Below are 11,504 nucleotides of genomic sequence, written 5' to 3' on the forward strand. Positions count from 1 at the left end.
GTGTTAAATTGTGCTAATTATTATTTTTAAAACAAACAATAATTTATACACCTATTGGGCATTTTATTCGGTTATTACACAGCTTTAGAAATAATATACAAACAGGTAAGTGATGTAAGCTATACAAAATGTAGATATTTATGCTTTATTGTCAATTAATGTGTTTGCATCCATATACCTATAACAGTTTAATAACAATATTTAACAAAATACACATTAATTCCTAGACTTGTATAGTAGAAAACTGACAGTGTTTTGATGTTCTTTTGATCTCTCCTCAGTTGGATCATATTATCTCTTGAAGCTAACCAGTTTTTAAAAATATTTTCAATATTTTTCTTAAATATTTAACAGTTCTGCACAGATTACTTAAATTTACCATGTCTAGAGTCTTGTTTTGTTTTAAAAAGAGAAATGTCTCTATTTATTTTTCTTACATTTTCCTTTTTGTGTACCATTGTTTCTGAAAAACTACTCTCTTGAGTTTTAACTTGGTTGGAATGATAATCTTATCCTTCCATTAAATATGTAGTGGTTTGAGTGATAATGGCCCTTTATAGGTTCATATATTTGAATCTTTGGTCCCTAGTTGGTGGACCTCTTTAGAAAGGAATAGTTGATGTCGACTTATTGAAGGATATCTGTCACTAGGGTTGAGTTTTTAGATTTAAAAAGCCCACATGATTCCAAGTGTTGATCTTTATCTCTTCCCTGTGAATCAGATACATAAGCTCTTAGCTTCTCCAGTTACCATATCTTTCTGCCTCCCTGATATATAGCATAATGCCCATGGAGTATAAATGCCTTAAACTGTAAACGCAAATAAAATCTTTCTTTTGTAAGTTGCCTTGGTCATGGTGTTTTTATCATAGCAATAGAAAAGTAACTAGGAAGACAATCTTCCTGAGCAGCCACCTAGCCCAGGCATACCTCCATTCTTCTTCTACCTCTCTACCCACATAATCAGATGTACAGTTCTTGAACCACACAGACATGCATAATCAGAATCATATTGCCCAAGGCTACACATCAGAGGATGCACTAGGACCATAGAGAATAACCCTGCTCCTAATACCTACTACAACAAGAACATTCAGTAAACAAAGCAATCCGGATGGCTAAAGGCCCTTCAAAGGACACAATCAACAAAATCCAGGGCAATATGTAACCTTCAGAGCACAGAGCTATGACAGCAAGCCCTTGATATCCTAATAAAACTAAAATACAAGACTGGACATTAAACCAAGTCTTATAAAATCTACAGGTCTTTAAAAAGGAAATGAGTAAATCATTTAAAGAAATAAAGGAAAATGCAATCAATCAGGTAAAGGTCTTAAAAGAGAACACAAATGAATCGCTTAAAGATATAGAGCAAAATATATTAAACTGCTGAAGGAAATAAATTAAACTGCCTAAGACCTGAAAATTGAAATGGAAACAATAAAAAAAATTAAGGATAACTCAGGGAATCCTGGAGATAGAAAACTTAGGAAATTGAATAGAAACAAGAGATTAAAGCATCACCAACAGAATATGTAAGAAAGAAAAGAAAAATCTCAGGTGTAGAAGATACAATGGAAGAAACTGATATATGAGTCAAAGAAAATGTTATATTTTAAAAGTTCATGACACAAAATGTCCAGAACATCTGATACCATGAAAAGACCTAGCCTAAAAATAATAGGAATAGAAAAAGTTGAAGAAACCCAGCTCCAAGGTATAGAAAATATTTTCAACAACATCATAAAAGAAAACTTTCTCAACCTAAAGAAGGAAGTGCCTTACAGAACACCAATTTGACTGGACCAGAAATGAAAATGCTCTTGACATATAATAATAAAAACATGATGGTCAGCTCCAGATCCTGGTCCCCTTGGGCACGAACTCTGCAGATAGTTTCACAGTCCACAGAGGACTCTCCACGAGATCTTAGGATCACTGGTGAGGAGAACACAACATAGGTTCCAATCCAATTGTGACAGGCCTGTGACAGCAGGAGCAAGGACACAGGAGACCTGCCTGACCAGCAGCTTGCATTCCTACTGATCAGTACTGGTATACCTTGGTTTTGAACACACTAGGCAGCCACCCCAATCCTCAGAGGACACACAATTACAGACCCTGTAACACACCCAGGATCTTAGGATTCCAGGATCCCAGGATAGCAGAAGCTTGGTCAAACAGGATCTCAGGGTCTCAGAGGAAGCTTGACTGCCAGGAAATCAGATACACCCAGAATCTCAGGTTCACAGGAGCCCGGAGTCACAGGATCAAAGAGAAAGCTGGACTCTGAGGAGTCCTGAATCAACCCGAATTATAGGAAGGACAGGCTCCAATCAGATATATTGAGGGCAGCAAGCACTTGAGATAATCAGATGGCAGGAGGCAAGCATAAGAACATAAGAAACAGAAACCAAGGTTACTTGGCATCATCAGAAGCAAACTCTCCCACCATAAGAAGTCCTGGATACACCATCACACCAGAAAAGCAAGACATAGATGTAAAGTCACTTCTCATGATGATAATGGAGGACTTTAAGAAGGAAATACAGGAATACACGGGTAAACAGCTTGCAGTCCTTAAAGAGAAAGCACAAAAATCTCTTAGAGAGTTACAGGAAAACACTTTCAAGCAATTGAAAGAATTGGACAAAACCATCCAGAATCTAAAAATAGAAGTAGAAAGAATTAAAAAAAATCACAAAGGGGGACAACTCTGGAGATAGAAATCCTAGGAAAGAAATAAGGAAACATAAATGTGAGCATCAACAACAAAATACAAGAGATGGAAGAGAAAATCTCAGGTGCAGAAGATTCCATAGAAAACATGGACAGAACAATCAAAGAAAATGCAAAATGCAAAACGATCCTGACTCAAAACACCCAGGAAATCCAGGACACAATGAGAAGACCAAACCTACAGATAATAGGTATAGATAAGAATGAAGATTTTCAACTTAAAGGGCCAGAAAATATCTTCAAAAAAATTATAGAAGAAAACTTCCCTAACCTAAAGAAACAGATAACCATGAACATAAAAGAAGCCTACAGAACTCCAAATTGACTGGACCAGAAAAGAAATTCCTCCCAACACATAATAATCAGAACAACAAATGCACTAAATAAGGATAGAATACCAAAAGCAGTAAGAAAAGAGATCAAGTAACATATAAAGGCTGACCTATCAGAATTACACCAGATTTCTCACCAGAGACTATGAAAGCCAGAATATCCTGGACAGATATTATACAGACCCTAAGAGAGCACAAATGCCAGCCCAGGCTACTATACTCAGCAAAACTCTCAATGACCATAGATGGAGAAGCCAAAGTATTCCATGACAAAACCAAATTCACACAATAACTATCCTAAATCCAGCCCTTCAAATGATAATAAAAGGAAAACTACAACACAAGGAGGGAAATGATGCCCTAGAAAAATCAAGAAAGTAATGCTTCAACAAACCAAAAAGAAGATAGACACAAAAACAGAATCCCACCTCTAACAACAAAAATAACAGGAAGCAATAATTACTTTTCCTTAATATCTCTTAATATCAATGGACTAAATTCCCCAATAAAAAGTCATAGACTAACAGGACCCAACTTTTTGCTGCTTACAGAAAACCCACCTCTGGGACAAAGAGAGACACTACCTCAGAGTATATACTTCTGTACAAGTTCAGACCTTGGCAGCTACATCTAATGATTGGGCAATTTTAGTCACCTCCTTTTCAGGACAGATTGACAATCATTACCCAAAGCATCCAATCTTACAGTTTGCCCTGAGTCAGGCTATAGTGTTTCCATAGGTAACAGCCAAGAATCCACTCACAGATGGGATTGTAGTGTACACTGATGGATCAAAAACTGGTATAGGTGTTTATGTGGTTAATGGTAAGGTAGTATTTAAGCAATATAATGAAACCTCACCTCAAGTTGTGGAATGTTTAGTGGTACTGGAGGTTCTTGAGGCCTTCCCAGGACCACTTAATATTGTGTCTGATTCTTCCTATGTAGTTAATGCAGTTAATCTTCTTGAGACAGCTAGGGTAATAAAACCCTCCAGTAGAGTCGCCAACATTTTTCAACAAATACAATTTGCCTTATTAAATAGAAAGTTCCCCATTTATATCACCCATGTCAAAGAGCATTTGGGCCTCCCTGGTCCTATGTCTCTAGGAATTGATTTGGCGTATAAAGCCACGGTGGCCGTTGCTCTGTCTTCCCAGGCAGGAGCTGCAAAAGAGTTCCACAAGCGCTTTCATGTGACAGCTGAAACTTTACACCACCACTTTGCATTAACTAGAAAAGAAGCTAGAGTAATTGTTACTCAATGCCAAAATTGCTGTGAATTCTTACCTACCCCTTATGTGGGAATAAACCCACGTGGTATAAGACCATCACAGGTTTGGCAGATGGATGTTACACATATCCCTTCTTTTGGAAGAAGTCAGTATCTACATGTGTCAATTGATACTTGCTCTGGAATCATGTTTGCCACACCTCTGACAGGAGAGAAAGCCTCACATGTGATCCAACATTGCCTGGAGGCATGGAGTGCTTGGGGTAAACCCACTATTTTAAAGACTGACAATGGACCAGCATATACCTCTAATAAGTTTCAACAGTTTTGTCATCAAATGAATGTGACACATTTGACAGGCCTTCCCTATAACCCTCAGGGACAAGACATTGTGGAACGTGCTCATTGCACTATAAAAGCTTATTTAATAAAACAAAGAAGGGGAATTGTGGAAGATGTGATATCCCCAGTACCAAGAGTTGCTATTTCCATGGCACTCTTTACCATTAATTTTTAAAATCTTGATGAGCATGGTCACTCTGCGGCTGATCATCATAGTGCAGAGCCCGATAGGCCAAAGGAAATGGTCAAATGGAAAAATGTCCTTGATAATAAATGGTATGGCCCGGATCCTATCTTAATCAGATCCCAGGGAGCTATTTGTGTTTTTCCACAGGGTAAAGAAAATCCACTTTGGGTCCTGACGCGACTGACAAGGACTGTGAAAGAGCAAGATGAACCCCAAGATGATCCTCTTGCTCCTGATGATTGAGACCAGGATAAGTATACCTTTGTGGGCCATAGTAAGATCATGGCCAGTACCTTTCCTGGTACATTCCAATTCTTCTACCTTGTCTTTGTTTTTTGCAAAGGAATGTTTTTTTGGATGTGCCTTATGCACGACAAACTCCTCAAGAGCCATGGGTGTATAAGAGTACTAGTTTTCATTTAAATTATACACTATGCTTTGTGCATAATGTGGATAAACCTTTTACACCCTGTATATTTTTATTTAGAATATTTTGAATATTTAGAATATTTATTTAGAACATTTAGTATATTTTTATTTCTATATTTTATGTAGAAAAAGATTATCTCTAATTGGGCAGATCAAATTAATACTGCTGACACTATAAGTCAGATAGCAGAAAAAACGTCTGAGGCATTGCTTACCCTGTAAAGGGTGGATCCTCATATTGCCTCAGGGTTAATGTTAGTGAATCAGAGAATGGATATTTTACAACATAACATGGAACAGATGATGGATGTCATACAAATGAGTTGTGTGGCATCCACTCTGCATGTGTGCATTACTCCCATTAGGTATATTAATGATTCTTTTATTAGAAGTACAGATCTATTGAATTACCTGAAGGGGAACTGGTCGCAGGAGCTGGAAAGGTTGCAGACAAGGCTGCAGATACAGATCCTGAACCTTAATGGGACCAGAATGGAACCGGTGACCCTTGGAGATTTTACCTCTTGGCTTACCTCTGCAGTTTCTTATTTTAAGGAGTGGATGGGGGTTATATTGTTTGGCGCAGCCTTATGTTGTGGGATAGTGTTTATGCTATGGTTGGTTTGCAAACTCAGATCTCAACAGAAACGTGACAAGGTTGTGATCACTCAAGCACTTATGGCCATTGAACAAGGGGCTTCCCCTGAAATTTGGTTATCTATGCTCAAGAATTAATCGGCATCTGAGTGCTCTGCTCTTGCACCACACGGATATATGGATCCATTGCACTGGGATGAGAGAGACTCAACAATCATTGATCAGCCCTTGCACATCGCTGAGGTTTCCTCATTGCACGCGATAGGGTGATCATGATTTCCCCACTAATTCATCTTTAAAACTTGGCTGGCCTCGCTTGTAGAGTTCACCCTAGGCCATCTAGCAGTTATTGTCACACAGCACTGTGGTATTCAGAGACGGGCAACTTTCCTCATGCACAGACCAACCTAAGACATGGGGCCCGGTGGTGATAGGGTTACCCTATGACGGGTAAGGCTGTGACATTAGAGGAATGACCTAAAACAGGAGCCACAGCAGATGGACGTAACTGCAGAGACCTAGACCAGCCTCGTCTTAATAAAACAAAAAGAGGGAGATGTGGGAAGCGGTTTCTGCTGTGCCTGCGTGGCCTAACTGGTAAACAAGCAATATGCGCATGTGCAAGAGTGTGTTTGCGACAAGTCACTGCCCATCCCGGGGTGTGCTGAGAGAGCAGCCAATCAGGTGTGGACATGCCTCACTAAGGTGTATATAAGCAGCGCCTTTTGGGGGCTCGGGGTCTTCCTCTTCATGCTGAAGCTAGTGTAATAAAGCATTGCTGCAAAAGGATCCGGTGGTCCGTGTGTGTTCTTGCTGGTGAGACGATAGTGCGCGGGACAAAAAAAGCCAAGGAGGGGCACTTCATACACATACAAGGTAAAATCTCCCAAGATAAACTCTCAATTCTGAATATCTATGCTCTAAATGCAAGGGCATCCACATTTGTTAAAAAAAAAAAAAACAAAAAAACTTTACTAAAGCTCAAAACACATATTGTACCACACACAGTAATAGTGGGAGATTTTAACACCCACTCTCATCAATGGACAGGTCCTGGAAACAGAAACTAAACAAAGACACAGAGAAACTAACAGAAGTTATGAAAGAAATATATTTAACAAATGTCTACACAACATTTTACCCTAAAACAAAAAGATATACATTCTTATCAGCAACTCATGGTACCTTCTCCAAAATTGATGGTATAATTGGTCACAAAACAGGCCTCAAGAGATACAAGAAAATTGAAATAATTCCATGCATCCTATCAGATCAGCATGGACTAAGGCTGATCTTTAATAACAAAATAAATAATAGAAAGCCAACGTTGATGTGGAATCCGAACAACACTGTACTGAATGATAACTTGGTCAAAGAAGAAATAAAGAAATTAAAGACTTTTTAGAGTATAATGAAAATGAAGCCACAACATAGAAAAACTTATGGAACACAGTGAAAGCAGTCCTAAGAGGAAAACTCATAGCTCTGAGTGCCACTAAAAAGAAATTAGAGAGAGCAAACACTAGCAACTTGACAACACATCTAAAAGCTCTAGAACAAAAGGAAGCAAATTCACCCAAGAGGAGTAAAAATCAGGAAATAATCAAACTTAGGGCTGAAATCAACCAAGTGGAAACAAAAAGAACTGTAGAAAGAATCATACTAGCTGGGCATGGTGGCTCACACCTTTAATCACAGCACTCAGGAGGCAGAGACAGAGGGATTTCTGAGTTCAAGACTAGCCAGGTCTACTAAGAGAGTTCCAGGACAGCCAGAGCTACACAGAGAAACCCTGTCTCAAAAAACAAAAACAAAAAAACAAAAAACAAAAACAAACAAACAAAAATCAAAAACAAACAAACAAAAAACAAAAACAAGAGAGAGAGAGAGATTAAGAATCAAACTAACCAGTAGCTGTTTCTTTGAGAAAATCAACAAGATAGATAAACCCTTAGCCAGACTAACTGGAGGGCACAGAGACAGTATCCTAGTTAACAAAAACAGAAATGAAAAAGGAGACATAACAACAGAACCTGAGGAAATCCAAGGCATCATCAGATCCTACTACAAATGGCTATACTCAACAAAACTGGAAAATATGGATGCAATGGACAATTTTCTAGAGAGATACCAGGTACCAAAGTTAAATCAGGATCAGATTAATGATCTAAACATTCCCATATCTCCTAAAGAAATAGAAGCAGTCATTAATAGTCCCCAACCCAAAAAAAAAAAAAAAATCCCAGGACCAGATGGGTTTAGTGCAGAGTTCTATCAGACCTTCAAAGAAGACCTAATTCCAGTTCTCCTCAAGCTATTCTACAAAATAGAGAAGGTATTCTACCCAATTCATTCTATGAAGCCACAATTACTCTGATACCTAAACCACACAAAGATCCAACAAATAAAGAGAACTTTCAGACCAATTTCCCTTATGAATATCAATGCGAAAATAAAATTTTCGATAACTGATTCCAAGAACACATCTAAAGGATTGAAAGGAAATAAAACTTGAGACCTGTGATTCATGTAATGTATGTCAAATAGCCCAAAGAGTTGTTTGTGAGCTTTGAAACCTGGGGCTGAGAACAGAACAGAACAGACCAGGACATGCCCGGGCAGGCCTGTCACCTCCCTATCTCCCACCCCTCTGACCTAAGTTAAATGTTAACAGGCTGCTGATGTTTAAATGGACCAATCATGTGAAACCACGCCAATTCCTCCCCCAGCCCCACTCCTTTTCTATAAAAACCCCTAGCTTCCAAGCCTCGTGGTCGAATCCACTGTCTCCTGTGTGAGATACGTTTCGACCCGGAGCTCCGCCATTGAAATACCTCATGTTGTTACATCAAGGTGTTGTGTTCTGTTCGTGATTCTTGGGTGCACGCAGAATCGGGAGTTGAGTGGGGGTTTCCCCACTAGGTTCTTTCAGGATCATCAATCATGATCAAGTAGGCTTCATTCCAGGGATGCATAGATGGTTTGATATATGGACATTCATCATCATAATCCACTATATAAACAAACTCAAGATAAAAACCACATGATCATCTCATTAGATGCTGTGAAAGCATTTGATAAAATTCAACACCCCTTCATGATAAAAAGTCTTGGAAAGATCAGCAATTCAAGGCCCATACCTAAACATAATAAAAGCAATATACAGCATACCAGTAGCCAACATCAAACTAAATTGAGATAAACTTTAAGCAATCCCACTAAAATCAGGGGCTAGATTAGGCTGCCCACTTTTTCCCTTCCTATTCAATATAGTACTTGAAGTCCTAGCCAGAGCAATTAGACAATAATAGGAGACCAAGGGGATGCAAATTGGAAAGAAAGAAGTCAAAATATCAGTATTTGCAGATGATATGATAGTATATATAAGTGACCCTAAAATTCCACCAGAGAACTCACTCCAGACCAGGCCAAGCTCAGTCAGCCCCCCTCAATCAGTGTGGAATCAGTGGTTCCAGCAGGTGGGCACGGATTCAGGGAGAATTGACAAACAGATGCAGACAGGAGAGAGTGCTGAATCTCAATGTAATGTCACAAAGTGAACACCAGTCTTATGTAATACAGAAAAAAAAAAGGGAGTAGGGTGTCACTGCAGGCAAAGTACATTGAAGTATCTGGCAGAGGAATGACTTCAAAGGACTTACTGGAACCAGGTAATATTTACAGTAAAGATAAAAACAGGCCTGCCTAGAGTCAGCTAATGACAGGTAAGGATTTCACACCCTAGTCACAATTTTTGCTACTCCTTTGAGCCTTGTGAAAGCTAGCACCAGGGTGTTCTGCTCTAGCAGACCTTCTCATGAATACCACAATACCACAGCCCCCCTATTTCCTAGGCCTTGATAAATTCTGACATATGAGTGTAACTTGGCTGTTCTTTTAAGAATCTGTAGGGAATCTCTATTTGTCAGAAGAATTCACCAACTTTCTTCTAATGTGCAATGTAATCTGCTCTACCAGGCTGTAATGAAGATTCTAAGTATACTTTGCTAAAATTGCACTGAGATTTCTAACTCTTATCCAGTAAAATACTGTAAGAAAGCCTGCAAGACCATCCACAATATTACAGGAACAAATATGGGGCATTCTAGCTATGGGAATGCCAAGGTTCCAGGAGGCTAAGTTTCCATGAAACTCCTTGCCTCATGATTGCTTCCAGGCTATCAAGCCTGTAATGTATGTCATTACTGGAGTGGATGTAGCACTCCTCAACCAGATAAACAGCTTCAGGGCAGTAGCTGGATATAAAATTAACTCAAACAAATCAGTGGCCTTTCTCTACACAAAGGATAATCAGGCTGGGAAAGAAATTAGGGAAACAACAACCTTCACAATAGTCACAAATAATATAAAATAACTTTGTGTGACCCTAACTAAGGAAGTGAAAGATCTGTATGATAAGAACTTCATGTCTCTGAAGAAAGAAGTTGAAGATCTCAGAAGATGTAAAGATCTCCCATGCTCATGGATTGGCAGGATTAATATAGTAAAAATGGCTATCTTGCCAAAAGCAATCTACAGATTCAGTGCAATCCCCATCAAAATTCCAATTCAATTCTTCACTGAGTTACAGAGGGCAATTTGCAAATTCATCTGAAATAACAAAAAACCTAGGATAGCAGAAACTATTCTCAACAATAAAAGAACCTCTGGTGGAATCACCATCCCTGACCTCAAGCTGTACTACAGAGCAATTGTGGTAAAAACTGCATGGTACTGGTACAGCAACAGACAGATCAATAGAATAGAATTGAAGACCCAGAAATGAACCCACAGACCTATGGTCACTTGATCTTTGACAAGGGAGCTAAAACCATCCAGTGGAAAAAAGATAGCATTTTCAACAAAAGGTGCTGGCATAACTGGCAGTTATCATGTAAAAAAAAAGTGAATTGATCCATTCTTATCTCCTTGTAGAAAGCTCAAGTCTAAGAGGATCAAGGAACTCTACATAAAACCAGAGAGTCTGGAACTTATAGAGGAGAAAGTAGTGAAAAACCTGGAATATATGGACACAGGGGGAAAATTCCTGAACAGAACAGCAATGGCTTGTGCTGTAATATCAAGAATTGACAAATGGAACCTCATAAAATTGCAAAGCTTCTTTAAAGCACAAGACAGTGTCAATAAGACAAAAAGTTCACCAACAGATAGGGAAAGGATATTTACCAAGCCTAAATGTAATAGGTGACTAATATCCCATATATACAAATAATTCAAGAAGCTGGACTCCAGAAAATCAAATAACCCCATTAAAAATGGGGTACAGGGCTAAACAAAGAATTCTCAACTGAGGAATACCAAATGGCTGAGAAAAACCTGAAACAATGTTCAACATCCTTAATCATTGCAGAAATGAAAATCAAAACAACCCTGAGATTCCACCTCACACCAGTCAAAATGGCTAAGATCAAATATTCAAAAATTCAAGTGACAGCAGATGCTGGCGAGGATGTGGAGAAAGAGGAACATTCCTCCATTGCTGGCAGGATTGCAAACTGGTACAACCACTCTGGAAATCAGATTAGTGGTTCCCAGAAAATTGGACATAGTACTACCAGAAGATCCAGCAATACCTCTCCTGGGCATATACCCAGAAGATGTTTCAGCTTGTAATAAGGACACA

The sequence above is a fragment of the Mus musculus genome, chromosome 2 (genome assembly GCF_000001635.26).
Source record: "Mus musculus strain C57BL/6J chromosome 2, GRCm38.p6 C57BL/6J".
Lineage (NCBI taxonomy): Eukaryota > Metazoa > Chordata > Mammalia > Rodentia > Muridae > Mus > Mus musculus.